Source organism: Bubalus bubalis, chromosome 5 (genome assembly GCF_019923935.1).
Source record: "Bubalus bubalis isolate 160015118507 breed Murrah chromosome 5, NDDB_SH_1, whole genome shotgun sequence".
Lineage (NCBI taxonomy): Eukaryota > Metazoa > Chordata > Mammalia > Artiodactyla > Bovidae > Bubalus > Bubalus bubalis.
The window spans coordinates 19342238-19359438 of record NC_059161.1 but is presented as its reverse complement, the minus strand read 5'-3'; the positions used below and the strand labels follow the sequence as shown (position 1 = coordinate 19359438).

General features: G+C 38.0%; 1 protein-coding gene across 1 annotated transcript in view; it reads right to left on the bottom strand.

Moving 5' to 3' along the window:
• Positions 1–17201, bottom strand: part of ACBD6 (acyl-CoA binding domain containing 6) — a gene marked incomplete in the record, with an annotated part of 136903 nt that overhangs the window by 107693 nt on the left and 12009 nt on the right.

Below are 17201 nucleotides of genomic sequence, written 5' to 3'. Positions count from 1 at the left end.
GTCAGACATGACTGAGCAACTAAGAACAGCACACAGTATGCACTTAATGATATTATTCTGATATTATTTCTGAAATTTTAGGAACTTTTATATACACATGGTTTCCCAGGTGGCTGAAAGAAGAATCTGCTGCAATGCAGGAGGTGCAAGTTCAATCCCTGGGTTGGGAAGATCCCCTGGAGAAGGAAAATGGCAACCCACTCCAATATTCTTGCCTGGGAAATTCCACGGACAGACCTAGCAGGCCACAGGCCACAGTCCATGGGGTCACAAAGAGTCGGACACAACTTAGCAACTAAACAACGATATATACACCTGGCAGGGCCTAATCAGAGGAGTTCCAACCACAGTGTCAAACCTTCTGGGGTCATTTGGGTACCAAATATGTTAACTCCTCCATTACTTCATTCCTCAGAGTTGATTTATATGATTAGGTGACACGTGGCAAAAAAGACTATGAAATATTGCTACACATCTTACTGACAGGCAAGAATGATTGAGATTATCATACGATAACAGCATCACAACTTAGGAAGACTCAGCTGAAGCACCTCTTAGGCAGAAACTCTGGATAAAGCCAAAGGAGGTTAGCTATTGGTCAAAAGGGAAATGTCTCCAATGTAAATTTCCTTGGAAGATACCACAGACACAGAAGTATATTATATATATATCAGCAATAGTTGCAAAAAAAAATCATAATATCTTCTAATTAGTTTTTTTTTAAGTCATAGCCAAATGACATAGTAACTGAATTGGATGACTTCATAATTTTTACATTAGTCAGCAGAAATGCTACAGGAAAGAGGTAAAAACTAAGTGATTTGGCATCATGAGTTTACTGAGAAAATCACATTCCAAAGTACATCAATTCTTTAAAAATTTCAGAATATGACATATAATTAATCATTATTATTATAAGATTTCAGCAGGATTACAGCATTAGTTTATGCTAAGTAATGCAGCCTGAAAAAGCTCAATAAATCTTAGCTGAACCAAATCTCAAAGGACAAATTAACACAGTCATCCCTAGTTTACAACACAAATAGATATGAAAAGAAAACAAAGACTTGGAAGTAGAGAAATCTAGTACAATCCTAATGAATAAAAATATAGACCAATTCCATGGAATAATATACAAGAGAAATGACCCATAAACTATAAAAATTTTTTAAATTAAAATAGTAGTAAGTCATTCAGTCGACTATTGTACATATATTAGATATTTAAAACATTCACTCTCAATATATAAAGCTTTCTCACAGGAGGCAAATGTGGGGAGACAGGAAGGGAAATCAGTCTCAAAACTTATCCACTTTAGGCTTATAATACTAAATTTTAATATCGCAAAATGTTAAGAATTTTTAAAACTTTCAAAAAGGAGATATCCTAAATTGTACAAGCAGTTTTTTTTTTTTTCCCTTAAGTAAACAGTGAATAAAAATCTATCTTCCTTCACTGGATTTCAAATCCTATTAACAGATTTTCAGGTCCTATATTTAAAATGAGCCAGTGTCACGACGGCTAGAGGATGGGAAATACTATGTTAAAATCTAATTACATGCTAAAAAGAGTAAAGTGGGACATTTAAAAAAGAAAAATGACTTATCTTTCCTAAGTATATTCCCCTTTTACCTCAATTAAAATTATAGATTACTAAGAGTTTCACTAAAATTTTTTCATGGCTTCCCAGTTGGGGAAATAAATAAAATATTCGACCTAAGAAGAAACTGGAAAACTGTGATATGACTACACTTATTTATTATGACTACACGCTACCAGAAGAAATATCAAAACTAACATCATATACTAAAATCAGAATCTGGTTCCAGGGTAACCCTATCCCACCAATATCAATGAAACCCTAGGAGTTTATCTATCCCAAAGTAATTTTATATGATTTTCTTTAAAGTTTCTTTTAAGTTATACCACTAGGGAATTCCCTGGTGGCTCAGTGGTTAAAAACCTGCTTGCCAATGCTGGGGAAACAGGTTCGACCCCTGATCCAGGAAGATCCTACACGCCATGGGGCGACAAAGTCTGCACTGCCACTACTGAGACCACACACTAGAGCTTCAGCTCTGCAACAAGAGAAGCAAGTGCAACTGGAAAAAGCCTGCACACAGCAATAAAGATCCAGCACAGTCATAAATAAGTAAATAATAATTTAAAAATTATACCACTAAACTGTATTTTTAATAAGGAGTGATTTGTCAAACTTTTAACATACATACACATATGTGCACAGGTATTCATATTGCTTCCTTTCCTCAATCAGCAAATATAAACAAGAAAAAACTAAAAAACTCAGATAAGTAAGTGTACGGAATAAATGTTAAAATAGTGTGCCAGACTAAAAAGCCTCTTGATGAAAGTGAAAGAGGGGAGTGAAAAGGTTGGCTTAAAGCTCAACATTCAGAAAACGAAGATCATGGCATCTGGTCCCATCACTTCATGGGAAATAGACGGGGAAACAGTGGAAACAGTGTCAGACTTTATTTTGGGGGGCTCCAATTTCACTGCAGATGGTGACTGCAGCCATGAAATTAAAAGACGCTTACTCCTTGGAAGGAAAGTTATGACCAACCTAGATAGCATATTTAAAAGCAGAGACATTATTTTGCCAACAAAGGTCCATCTAGTCAAGGCTATGGTTTTTCCAGTGGTCATGTATGGATGTGAGAGTTGGACTGTGAAGAAAGCTGAGCACCGAAGAATTGATACTTTTGAACTGTGGTGTTGGAGAAGACTCCTGAGAGTCCCTTGGACTGCAAGGAGATCCAACCAGTCCATTCTAAAGGAGATCAGCCCTGGGTGTTCTTTGGAAGGAATGATGCTAAAGCTGAACCTCTAGTACTTTGGCCACCTCATGCAAAGAGCTGACTCATTGGAAAAGACTCTAATGCTGGGAGGGATTGGGGGCAGGAAGAAAAGGGGACGACAGAGGATGAGATGGCTGGATGGCATCACCAACTTGATGGACATGGGTTTGGGTGAACTCCGGGAGTTGGTGATGGACAGGGAGGCCTGGTTTGCTGCGATTCATGGGGTCGCAAAGAGTCGGACACGACTGAGCGACTGAACTGAACTGAACTGAGTATCTATTTGTTAATTCTCCTCTAAAGTTAACCATTGAAAGGACTGATACTGAAGCTCCAATACTTTGGCCACCTGATGTGAAGAAATGACTCATTAGAAAAGACCCTGATGCTGGGAAAGATTGAAGGCAGGAGGAGAAGGGGTCAACAGAGGATGAGATGGTTGGATGACATCACTGACTTGATGGATATGAGTTTGAGCAAGCTCTGGGAGTTGGTGATAGACAGGGAAGCCTGGCATCCTGCAGTTCATGGGGTTGCAAAGAGTTGGACACAAATGAGGAACTGAACTGAACTGAAAGCTAACCAAACATGTTTTTTAAGAACAAGTAGGAACCATGGGACTCAACTGGCAAACACACACAAACACATACAAGCATTAAGCATTCAATAGTTCCTAAATATTGTTCAACCCTTTATTAAGTCAGTAAGGTAAACCATTTTATTTTTACTAATACAACATGCTTTTTCTGTATCAGAAATTAGCTGTTCATGGAGGATAACAAATTTGACCCAAAATATCAATATATTCAACCTTTGTTCCCAATAACAAAACATGTTATAATAGAATTCTACTATTAGAACAAATGGTTTTTCAGTAGGAAAAAATGATCTCCTTGTAATTTTGAAACTAGACAAAATGCAGTTTCAATTACTAACTCTGAATTAATATATTTAAGTTGTGTTTTTATCAAAGTAAACCTGAAATAACAATTCATTCCATAAGATCTACTGCTGGATTATTTCTTCTGCCTATGGCTCTGTTTGGCTTCCCAGGTGGGACAGTGGTTAAGAATCTGCCTAACAATGCAGGAGACCCAGGAGACACTGGAGACGTGGGTTTGGTTTGGTCACTAGGTGGGGACGATCCCCTGGAAGAGGGCATGGCCACTCACTCCAGTACTCTTGCTTGGAGAATCCCATGGACAGAGGAGCCTGGTGGGCTACAGTCCATAGGGTCGCAAAGAGTCAGACACAACTGAGCAAGCATGTGTGCTATGGCTTTAATATCATAATCCAGTTAGTGTACTCAAATGTGTAACTGCTTTATTTACAAAGAAATATATCCTGTTCTACTGCACAAATAAAGTCTTGAGCATTCTTTAGTGAAAGAAAATTTTAGTTACACAGGATACTAATCTCTACAAATTGTCTAATAAATTTAATTACCAAATAAAATTTATGTTGCTTTTTTTTTCATTTATATGAATTGAACAGGACAACAAAATCTTTTTCCCATTGTTCTCATTATTCCAAGGCATCAATATTTTTAGATTATAAAATATGTCCTTTATTTAAACTATTTTATTCTTTCATTAAAACATTATATTTTGATATATTAAATACAGATAGAAATTTTTAATTTCTAACCTTGCAGTTTTAATTTGTGTCTATAAGAGAAACAAAAACACAAAGTAAGCATAATACAGGAAAATGTATCATCACAGAAAATTAGTCAATTTAAGCTGTAGAACACTGCCCTCTGCAGTCCACTGATCTAAAAAACAATTCAGTGTACCTAAGTCACAATTTAATCCAGCCAATGGATTTTTCATTGTTACTGAAGCAAAATTCCTCCACGCTTTTTTCAAAACTCAGATTTATTCTAGAGAAATGTCTGCGTCAAATGTTCTTCAACTTCTCCCCTTCTGACTCACCCAAATCTAAATTTGCAGTTAAGTATGGCATTAACTTTCATGTTCTTGCATAAGGAACACTGTATTTAACCCAATTAATCTCACCCAAATTAGTCTGGACAAAGCAAATCTAAGAAAACACGGACACCACACATATAAAAAAGGAATAAAGATACTGAATTCAGAATTTAATTTACACAAGGTCTTAACCTGATTTTCCATCAACTTGGTACTACAATAATTGGGAAAGCTATACACAGCAGAAATAACAGCAGGCATAGTGCACACAAGTAATCTATGCAAACTTTAGTATACGGACTGAAATTCTTCTTCAGCCCCTCCCCTGTACCACATACAGCACAACTGCCAGACCAGTCCAATCCAGCAGTTACTGGTCATCTTCTGTTTCACCTACTGAGCTGGTACAGGGAATTATAAATATTAATAAGACATAATCTTAATTCTGGAAAAGTATAGAGGAAGAGAAACATAATTTCAATTCAAAATGGTAAGAACAATGAAAGCAGAGGAGCACAGAGAGCCATCACTTTGTCTATATCTGTATGGTTCAAGGAACAGGGAAAAGATTCCTAAAGGTGAAAATACCCTGAACCTAGTCTTCAAGGATGAGCACAAATTAATCTAGTAAACAGAGAGAGCTCTGCAAATAAAGGAAAAAAAAAAACTTGAACTAAAATCAGAAGATGTAAAACAGCAAGATGTAGGGCAGTAGATACTGACAACCCCAGAGTGCTTCAAAGTGACTTGTGAGCCATTAAAACCTAAAACAAACAGAGAGGTCAGGATCCTAGCAGTAAATTTTAAGTAAATCTGGAGTAAAGATTATGCATCTCTATTTTTAAAGCTCCCTGCAAGGGATTCTGGTGCACAGTCCGGTTGCTGAAACAATACTTAAGTCTGATAGTACTGGAATTTAAAATAAAGGTTGAGGAGGTGGCATTGAAGTGTAAATATGAATCAGATGTGGTGGAATTTGTATGTCATACTAATTTAGCTTACGAGTAAATGGGAATCACTTTTAAACAGGGAAAACATGGTCAGATATGTATTTTAGAAGCAGTGTAGAGGACAGAGTTGAATGGGATCAGACTTAAAATAGGGATAACATGTAGAAATGCCCCTGCAACAATAAAATAGAAATACTCAACAAGTATTCTGACACATGAACCTAAAACAAAGTCAAAAGGTAGACCCCTTAAGACTGACTGCACCTGCAGATGTATTTTTAATTTGGCTCACATTGTAGTGCAACTGCCTAGCCAACTTTAACTTCTCTCTTAAAGCCTCGTTCAAAAATCAAGAGATATCACACTAACGCCAAGACTTTATATCTGGTCTGGCATTACTGGCACTCATAGCAATAACCGGCTGGAGCAAAGGTCCATTTCCCTAGTTCATATAGGCATGCACTCCCCCTGTAAGGGCTTCCCTGGTGGCTCAGAGGGTAAAGCCTCTGCCCGCAATGCAGGAAACCCGGGTTCAATTCCTGGGTCAGGAAGATCCCCTGGAGAAGGAAATGGTAACCCACTTTGATACTCTTGCCTGGAAAATCCCATGGATGGAGAAGCCTTGTAGGGTTCATGGGGTCACAAAGAGTCAGACATGACTGAGCAACTTCACTTTCACCCCCTGTAAACTACAATTCTCACGACTATGTATAAATTCCAACCCACTTCATTCATTTATGTTAATGGCCTGGACTCTGCAAGCTATTCACTTTTTTTTTTTTTTTAAACTTTACATAATTGTATTCACTTTTTAAAAATTAGTTTTTGTGATCCTGCTCTAAAAACCCTGAACCCTGATCAGGATCACAGAAAAGATCAGGGCTAAAAAATGAATTTAGAATCAACACAGCCTACAGTTAAAACTGCAAGAATAGTAGGGAGAAACAGCAATATAGTCTTGGGCAAAACAACATTTAATCATGCTGACTTTATGCTTTATGATATTCCTATCGGCTTAAAAGTGGCCCTTACCACATTCAATTTATTTACTTATTTAGGCTACTTTGAAGCATGTGGGATCTTAGTTCCCTGACCAGGGATTAAACCTGTGCCCCTTGCAGTAGAAGCACAGTGTCTTATCTACTAGACTCCCAGGAAGTCCCTCACATTCAAATCTTAGTTAAAATTTTATTTTCTTCATGTATATATATTTCAATCTCTCTGGCACTATTGTTGTGCTGTGCTGTGCTTAGTCGCTCAGATGTGTCTGATTCTTTGCAAACCCGTGGACTGCAGCCCACCAGGCTCCTCTGTCCATAGGAATTCTCCAGGCAAGAACATTGGAGTGGGGTGTCATGCCCTCTTCCAGGCACAGGAAGAAGACTATCAGGACAGGACCCTGTTCTGGCTCCTCTGTTGTTTCTTCAAGTTCCATTATCTATTCTGATATTCAATGAATTTTTATATGTAAAAGATAAGTCAATGATGCTGTAAAAATCAAAGATGAATAGTAGCCATTTTGCAAAAGCCTAGATGGGTACTAGACAGCTTAGAACAGAGTCTCAGTTCTCTCATCTATATTACTTATCTTCATAAACAATACACAAATATGCAATGAATGCTAACCTAAGAGTCATCAGACAAGTTATGGTGAACGCTAACCTAAGAGTCATCAGACAAGTTATGGTGAACAAAAACAAAGTAACTAGTAATATCCCAAGTAAACATGAAAGTTTTTAAGGAGTTTCTCTAAAAAAAAAAAGCAAAAGACTAGATGGCCAACGACAAGCAAGGTTTTAACAATACTACTGAAACACACAGAAAGCTCTAGAAATTCCTGAGAACAAAATTGCCTTGTTTATCAGGAACTTTTGCTCCCTCTGGTGGTCACAAGAAGCTTTACTAGGTGTGAAGAGAAACAGAGGTACATGGGCAAAGAGGAATGAAGCTACAGGAACTATCCAGATAAACATTCATCTATCTGTCAGATAAACATTCATCTATCTGTCAGACAAACATTCAAGTTACAAACAACACTTTTTTAAAAGAAGAAACTTAGAATTTAGTGCTTTTGAGGAGGGAGAAGGCAATGGCACCCCACTCCAGTACTCTTGCCTGGAAAATCCTATGGACAGAGGAGCCTGGTGCGCTGCAGTCCATGGGGTCGCTAGGAGTCAGACACGACTGAGCGACTTCATGTTCACTTTTCATTTTCATGCATTGGAGAAGGAAATGGCAACCCACTCCAGTGTTCTTGCCTGGAGAATCCCAGGGACGGGGGAGCCTGGTGGGCTGCCGTCTAGGGGGTCGCACAGAGTCGGACACAACTGACGTGACTTAGCAGTAGCAGCAGCAGCTTTTGAGGAAGCAATGCAGAATTACAGAAATAGTCACAAGTGGTTAGGTCTACTAGGAAATGACAGAAGAAGTATATCATGTGTGGGACAAGGAACTTCATATACAAAATTTCATTTTCATACCCTTTCATACTGTTTGAATTTTTATTTCCATATACCTGTATTACTTTCATTAAAATATTATTTACTGGACAATATAGAAGAATACTTATATCTTTTTACAAGTTTATATTCTAAGTGTATATCCCTTATCATTAGAGTAAAAGCCTTAATCCTTATAGTAGACTATCCCATGTGCCCCACGCTACCTCATTTCCTATTTCTCTGCCCTGCACCTTATTCCCGTATACCTATTCAGTCCTCCTAACAATTTCTAGAGCACACCAGGCATGCTCCTACCTTAGGGATCTGCGCTGGCTGTCCCTCCATATAGAATGCTCTTCCCTAGATACCTGCATGGTTCACTCTTCACGTCTCTGCTCAGTGTCATCTCTTCAGTGAGCCTTTCTCGATCAGCTCATTTAAAATTGTAACCCCACCTCCTGTACACCCTCTTCTTCTTCTCCTGCTTTCTCTCCTTGGTGCTAATCACCTTCTCATACACTATATTTATTCTATTACTTATGCCTGCCAAACTGTGAGCTCTCTGAGAGCAGGGATGGGTGTCTTTTGTTCACTGTTATCTCCAGCACTGAGAGCTATAACAGGCACACTATAAGTGTGCAATAAATGAGCTGAATGAATGAATACTATCAATAATACCTTAATAGATGTACAAAAAAGGACAAAAGTCCTTTTATAAATGATTCAATATGAAACAGTAATCTGCAACAGAGTAAAATTTTAATTATGTATACAAAATACAGGAGATTGGTCTTTTAATAAGTTAGATCTACAGAGAGATCATTAATGTATTTTTTTCTTTTTGGCCTTAACTTGTAGGATCAACAGAGACCAAATAAACTCAAATCATCCTGCTATTTGTACTCAAAAAGCCTTTATACAGGACTCAAAAGAAATGCTACTCATTACATTGGGCACCTTAGAATAAGAATCTTCTCAAAAGAGCTATGGAAAAATATCAATTATTAGCTAGAAATTACAGAAAAACATATTATTCTTTAATTTGGAAAATGTCCTCTTCTAGAACTGTTAATACATCTATCAGGCTATAAAACCACATCTTTGTGTCCATGTTATCTCTTTAGAAGCAAGGCAGCCACTTCAGAACAGAGTTACTTCATGGGTCAGGTTTGTTGTTGTTTAGTTGGTAAGTTGTGGTGGGAGTCTTCTGTAATCCCATGGACTGTAGCCCTCCAGGTTCCTCTGTCCAAGGGCTTTCCTAGGCAAGAATACTGGAGCGGGTTGCCATTTTCTTCTCCAGGGGATCTTCTCAACCCAGGAATCAAACCCATGTCTCCTGCATTGCAGGCAGATTCTTTACCACTGAGCCACCTGGGAAGCCAGGGCATTCACATTGAAAAGAATCTTAATCTTCCAAATGACTGTCAATTAGGAAGCAGTCAGAAAAAAACAAAGCGACTGAAATGCAATTATTTTCCAATTTTATCAAAGCTTTTACAAAACTACCTTGAATATTTGTTAAAACATCTAATTATACACTTAAAAGTTTGAGTATCTCACTTTATATAAATTTTACTTTAAAAAATAAAAAACATAAACAACCTGTAAACAAGTAGTGAACTTCAGTTAGTAAACTTGCTTTTCACAGGAGTGTAGGTTAGCAATTCTGAAATGGGTTCCTGTGTATTCTAGTTCAAGAAAATGAGTAAATATAATGAGAATATTAGGAGCCCGGGTTCTGACATAGAAAGGCGTTGCAAACTCAAAAAGAGGGAAGACAGTAATGTACCCTATAGTGCAGGGTTGGAATCAGAGGTACCAATATGAACTTGTGGTTTTTAATATATAAGTAAATAAATATAGAAATACAGATATAGGATACATATGTTAGAGAGGGTTAAGTAGGTGTGGGTATATACACACATGTCTGTGTCTACAATGAATCTATCTGTGTGCACATTCATACCTGAACGCATACATATGTATACATGTACACACAGATGTAAGTATGAATGTGTGTTAACATATATGTGCATTTGAGTATGTGTATTATTCAGGTACGGAGAAGGCAATGGCACCCCACTCCAGTACTCTTGCCTGGAAAATCCCATGGATGGAGGAGCCTGGTAGGCTGCAGTCCATGGGGTCGCTAGGAGTCAGACACGACTGAGCGACTTCACTTTCACTTTTCACTTTGGTGGATTGGAGAAGGAAATGGCAACCCACTCCAATGTTCTTGCCTGGAGAATCCCAGGGACTGGGGAGCCTGGTGGGCTGCCGTCTATGGGGTCGCACAGAGTCGGACACGACTGAAGCGACTTAGCAGCAGCATTATTCAGGTATGTCTGCTGAAAGGGCATAGAAGCAACAACGCCCCAGCAGAAATGAGCATACTTAACACCCAGACTTTGCTTTCTAAACACCATTCTCTACTAAAAGGAACCAAAGGGGAAAAGCCAATTCTAGGGTGAGGACAGAGAAAGCAGATGAACCTGTGCAATGAGTTGAATTGTGTCCTCTCCCCGACAAAGACACATCCACGTCTAACCCCAGATATCTGAGAATGAGACCTTATTTAGAAACAAGGTCTTTGCAGATGTTATCAGGTTAAGATGAGGCATACAGTCAACTAATATTTGACAAGGGAGCCTAGACTACTCAATGAAAAGGACAGTCTCTTCAGTAAATGGTGTTGGGAAAACTGGACACCTATCTTATACTACCCACAAATATTAACCTGGAATGGACTAAGAACTTATGCATAAAAAAAGTCATTAAGGTCTTGGAAGAAAAATAGGAGGAAAGCTCCTTGACAATGGTTTTGGCAATGATCTTTTGGATTTGACATGAAAAGCAGAAGCAACAAAAGTAAAAATTAATAAGCGGAACTACATCAAACTAAAAACTTCCAAACAGCAACAGAAACCATCAACAAAATGAAAGGGTAAGTTACTGAACAGGAGAAAATGTTTGTAAATCACATTTCTAATAAAGGGTTAATATCCAAAACATATCAAGAACTCACACAACTCAAAAGCAAAAAGAAAAAAAAAATCCAATTAAAAATGGGCAAAAATGAATAAACATTTTTCTAAAGACGACGTTCAAATAGCCAACAAGTACACGAAAAGGTGCTTGGCACCACTGTCCTCAGGGAAGTGCAAATCACACTTGTTGGAATGGCTACCATCAAAAAGACAAGAGATAAGTGCTGGCCAGGAGGTGGAGGGGAAAAAAAAGCCCTTGTGCACTGCTGGTAGAAATGTAAATTGGTACAACCAATATGGAAAACAGTATGGAGGTTTCTCAAAAACTAAAAACAGAGCTACCATATGATCCAGCAAGCTCATGTCTGTGTTGATGTTCAAAGGAAAGGAAAACTGGATCCTGAAGAAGTATCTTTCCTCCCATATTCACTGCAGCATTATTTACAATAGGCAACATACAGAAACAGAAAGAAGATAAACAAATTGATTCAACAGATGAATTAAAGAAAATATGACACACACACATATATACACACATATATATATTATTCAGCTATGAGAAAGAAGGAAATCCTGCCATTTGCAACAAAATGAATGGACCCTGAAGGTACAATTCTAAATGAAAAAAAGGCAGAGAAAAACAAATACTACATAACATCACTTACATGTGAAACCTAAAAAAGCCAAACTCACAGAAACAAAGAGTAGAATGGTTTTTACCAAGGGCCTGGGAGGTGGGGGAGAAATGGGGAAAATGTTGGTCAAAGGCACAAACTTCAAGTTATAAGATGAATAAGTTCTGGGGATCTAATGTACAGCATGGTGATTACAGTTAATAACACTGTATCACATACTTGAAAGTTACTAAAGGAGTAGATCTTCAGTGTTCTCACCACAAAATATAAACATTAATTATGTGACACAGTGGAGGTGTTAGCTATGGTGGTACTCATTTTGCAACACATATGTGTCAAATCAACATGTGTGTGTGTACCTTGCTGCTGCTGCTGCTGCTGCTAAGTCACTTTAGTCATGCCTGACTCTGTATGACTCCAGAGACGGCAGCCCACCAGGCTCCCCCATCCCTGGGATTCTCCAGGCAAGAACACTGGAGTGGGTTGCCATTTCCTTCTCCAATCCACCAAAGTGAAAAGTGAAAGTGAAGTCGCTCAGTTGTGTCCGACTCTTAGCGACCCCATGGACTGCAGCCCACCAGGCTCCTCTGTCCATGGGATTTTCCAAGCAAGAGTACTAGAGTGGGGTGCCATTGGCTTCTCCTGTGTGTGTGTACCTTAAATTTATAAAATGTTATATGTCTATTACATCTCAATAAAGCTAGGGGGAAAAGTTAAGATGAGGTTTAAGGCGAGCCCTAAATCCAATGACAGGTTATCTAAATAAGAGAAAGTAAGGGCAATCTGGATAGAGACACAGAGGGAAAAGGCCATGTGAGCAGAGATAGAAACTGGAGCTATCCTGCCACAAACTAAGGACTCTCTGAGACCACCAGAAGTACTGGTAGAGGCAAGGAAGGACTCTTCCCTGAAGCTTTCAAAGACAGCATGTCTCTGCTAACACCGTAATTTCAGGCCTCCTGTACTGCGAGAGAATTTCTGCTGTTTTAAACTACAAACTACTAGTTTGTGATACTTTGCTATGGCAACCCTAGGAGACTAATACAGCCTGAAACACGCCAGAAAGAAAAGTGTTCAAAGAATGATGGGGACATATCAAAAGGACATGGGAGCCATCTTGAATGGCTTTCAGTGGCCAAACAATGGTAATTGATATTACTATTGAATAAAACACAAATCTATGAGTATATTCTTGACTATAATGGGTGAGGCAATCAACCAGGGGCCCTGAGCACATTCATGTTCAGTATGCCAGGCTCTGACTACTTCTCTCTTGGCCTTTTCTCAGGGTTGTGTGTACAGTAAGCCACCATCAGGGATGAGGTAATTTCCTCCACACCCTGGAAAATAGCAGGTTTGCTTCTCCCTGCTATGAAAGTGAAGAGTCCCCAAAGCTCAATACTTCCCTATGGCACAACCCACTGTGTATGCAGGAATCCATCTAGGCCCACCTGTGTCATCCCTGTGGGATTTAGGGGACACAAGAATGTGAAGCAAATCCAACAAAGCTCATGTTGTTTGCCATGCCAGGAATAATACAGTCCTTTGGCTCGGACCCAGGAGTCTCGTAACTGCCAGTATCTAAGAAACAGTAACGGGCTATCTTATTAGCTTGTAAGTAGGGCAGAATCCTTTCACAGTTTTTGGAAATGAGTAAATAAGTAAATAGGGGAGAAGGGAAAGCCCATCCTCACAGCGGCATGCCAAATAATAAATGCAGAAGGAGTGATGGAGTTAGAATACCGTTAATGGATATTAAAACTAGTGGGTGAAATCTGATTAGGAAAAGGATATTTACACAGTCTTAGAGTATCACCCCACAAATTACTCATTAATTTCAAAGGGGGCAGGGAGAAATGTTATCGTGGAGAAGGCAAGTGATTAAAGTTAATATAACCAATTCGGGGACAAACAGGCATCATGTATCTTCCAGTATAATGCACAGAGAAGGACACAATTCTGTGGTATTCCTTCCAAAAATGTAATGATCCAAGTCTAATCACGAGGAAACATCAGACAAACCCAAACTGAGAGCCACTCTACAAACTAACTGGCCTGTACTCTTCAAAAACATGACAGTCAAGAAGGAAAGGCTGAGAAACCACTGCAGATTAAAGGAGACTAAAGAGACACGGCAACTAGATGCAATGCATGATCCTGGATTGGACGATTGATCAGAATGTTTTAAAATAACTATGAAAGACATTTTAGATATATGATAAACTGGAATATGGACTATGAATTTGACAATAATATTGAATGAATGTTAAAATTCCTGATTTTGAGAAAAGAGAATCATTGTTATTTGTCAGTAGGAATGTAAATTGGTATAGCCATGATGGAAACATTATGGGTTCTTCAAAAAATTAAAAATAGAACTCCCATATGATCCAGGAATCTCACCTCTGGGTATACATATAAAGGAAATTAAATCAGAACCTCAGACATCTGGTCTCTCATTGTTTACTGACCATTATCCACAACAGCCAATACATGGAAAGACCTGAGTGTCTGTATGGACGAAAGACCAGTATGGACGAATGTATAAACAAGATGTGTTGTGTGTATATATACACACAAACAACAGAACATTATTTAGCCATGAGAAAAAAGGAAATCCTGCCATTTATGACAATACAGATGAACTAGGAGGACATCATGCTAAGAAAAATTAGCCAGACAGAGAAAGATAAATATTATATGATCTCACTTTATAGGTAGAATCTAAAAAATGAAAAAGTCAAATTCATAGACACAGAAAATAGAATGGTGTTTACCACTGGCTAGGGAAAATGGGGAGATACTGGTCAAAGGGTACAAAGTTGCAGTTCTGTAGGATGAATAAGTCCACTGCAGGCATAATGACTACAGTTATTAATACTGTATTGAATATTGGAAATACACTAAGAGAGCAAATATCAGGTGCTCTTCTCATACACACAGAGAGAAAAGGTGACTATGAGAGATGATATATTAGTTAGTTCAACTATAGTAATCATTTCACTATGTATATACACATAAATCATGTTGTATACCTTAAATATACATTTATAATTTTTACCTTAACACATATGTACACATACATCTACATACACACACATATGCATGCCTTATAGGAACTCTTGACACCAAAAAGAAACCAATGACCAATTTTGATAATGGCAGTAGAGTAATGTCGCACAGAGTCGGACACGACTGCAGCGACTTAGCAGCAGTAGCAGCAGCAATGTATTGAAGTATTAAGCAGTAAAAGGACATGATGTCTATAACTTCTCTAAAATGGTTCAAAAATAATACAATAATTCAGAGGAAACCTATTTATATGTATATACATGTAGATAGAAAATGATAAAACAAGAGAAACAACTGGCATAACTAGACAAATGCCATCCAAGAGTTCCTTGTGCTCTTAAAACTTTAAAAAAGTTATATCAAGACATCATTGTACTATTATTAGTTACCAATAAACACACTAATTAATAACAATGTATTCTATACGTGAAATTTGCTTAGAGAGTAGATTTCAAGTGTTCTCACCATAGACACACACAAAAAAACATGATCAATATGGGAGGCGATGGATAAGGTATTTAAGGTAAGAAATCATAAATTCTGTTACTTATCAAAAGTTATAAACTCAAATGCCTACATAAGAAGTTTAGCAAGATGGTTCTAGCTCAGGATCTCTCATAAGGTTTAGGGTGTTTTTTGGGGGAGTATAGTTGCTTTATACTACTATAGTTGCTTTATACAGTTTCTGCTGTACAGCAAAGTGAATCAGCCATACGTATATCCCCTCTTTTGGGGATTTTCTTCCCATTTAGGTTACCACAGAGCACCAAGTAGAGTTCCCTGTGCTATAAAGTAGGTTCCCCTTAATTATCTATTTCACACAAAGTATTGTTGTATGTCGGAGAAGGCAATGGCAACCCACTCCAGTACTCTTGCCTGGAAAATCCCATGGACGGAAGAGCCTGGTAGGCTGCAGTCCATGGGGTCGCGAAGAGTTGGACATGACTGAGCGACTTCACTTTCACGCACTGGAGAAGGAAATGGCAACCCACTCCAGTGTTCTTGCCTGGAGAATCCCAGGGACGGGGGAGCCTGGTGGGCTGCCGTGTATGGGGTCGCACAGAGTTGGACACGACTGAAGTGACTTAGCGGCGGCAGCAGCAGTCTTGTATGTCAATCCCAATCTCCCAATTCATCCACTCCCCCATCACTCCCTCCCCACATGCTTTTTTCTAACACATATAATGTCAGCTATGGGACAGAGAGCAGAGTGGTTAAGAGGGGATCTGGACTTATACAGGCATAGGTCTAGATCCCAGCAATATCATTTATTAGCTGGCTAATCTTGGCAAGTTACTAAGCCTCTCTGTGCCTGAATTTTCTCTTTTTTAAAATGTAGATAATAATAGTTTCTAAGTCTTAAAATTCTTAAGAAGATTTCAAAGGGCAATATATGCAAAGAACACATTCAGCATGACAGTTGTTATTATTTCATCATCTTTAGAAGCAAATATCAAAAGAAAATGATTCTTTTAACCCAAAAGAAAATGATTCTTTTCACCTGAAACAAAATGAACTAAATATCAAATCTCTTGAGATTGAGATTAGGGTCCAGCCCCATACCAATCAAAAACATGTGGGGTTAAAAGCTATGAGTCAAAGGTACCAGCTTAGAGTGTTTAAACTAAAAATTAAAATGAAAAGGAAATATAAAATTTCTCTTTACAACTAGATTATGATGTTAACATATTTTTAGAATCATGTATTAAAGAATCATTTTTACTTAAAAAGTATGTATCTTTGGTTCTGTTTGGTTTACTCAAGTTTCATAAATTAAGTAGGTAAGATATAGATATTTTTTTAAAACATCCTTAATGTCTAGTTGGGTTTCCATAAGGAAAAAGTACCTTAACTACATGGACTGTGCAAGCATCTGTAATAGTCATAGTTAGTGGAATTTTACTTAGTAATTAAGGCATTGAAGATAAGAAGCCATAAATTCTGTCATTTATCAAAAGTTATAAACTCAAATGCCTACATAAAGCCAGGCAATCAGAAACAGTCAAACATAAGTCAATAGGGAAGAACTGAGACCACAATGGCTGGACCTGAAGACTAAGGACTCACTTAAAGGCATGCAAATTCAAGTCTTGTTTTTGTTTTTTTTAATATTGTGCCATCTGTATTCAGGCTGAGTTCAGTTCAGAGAGGCACTTGTTCTTACCACTGAATTTCAGATTTTTAAGTCCTTTCACAACCTTTATGGTATATATCTATACACAGATGATGTTTTATAGCAGTCATATCATTAGAGATCTAACCAACATCTAAGTTGGTTATCTTTCCCACTTTGTACTCATAATTAAGATATATTTTTATATGTCATAATATTTACATCTTTAAGGTTCCTTATAACTCTGACATTT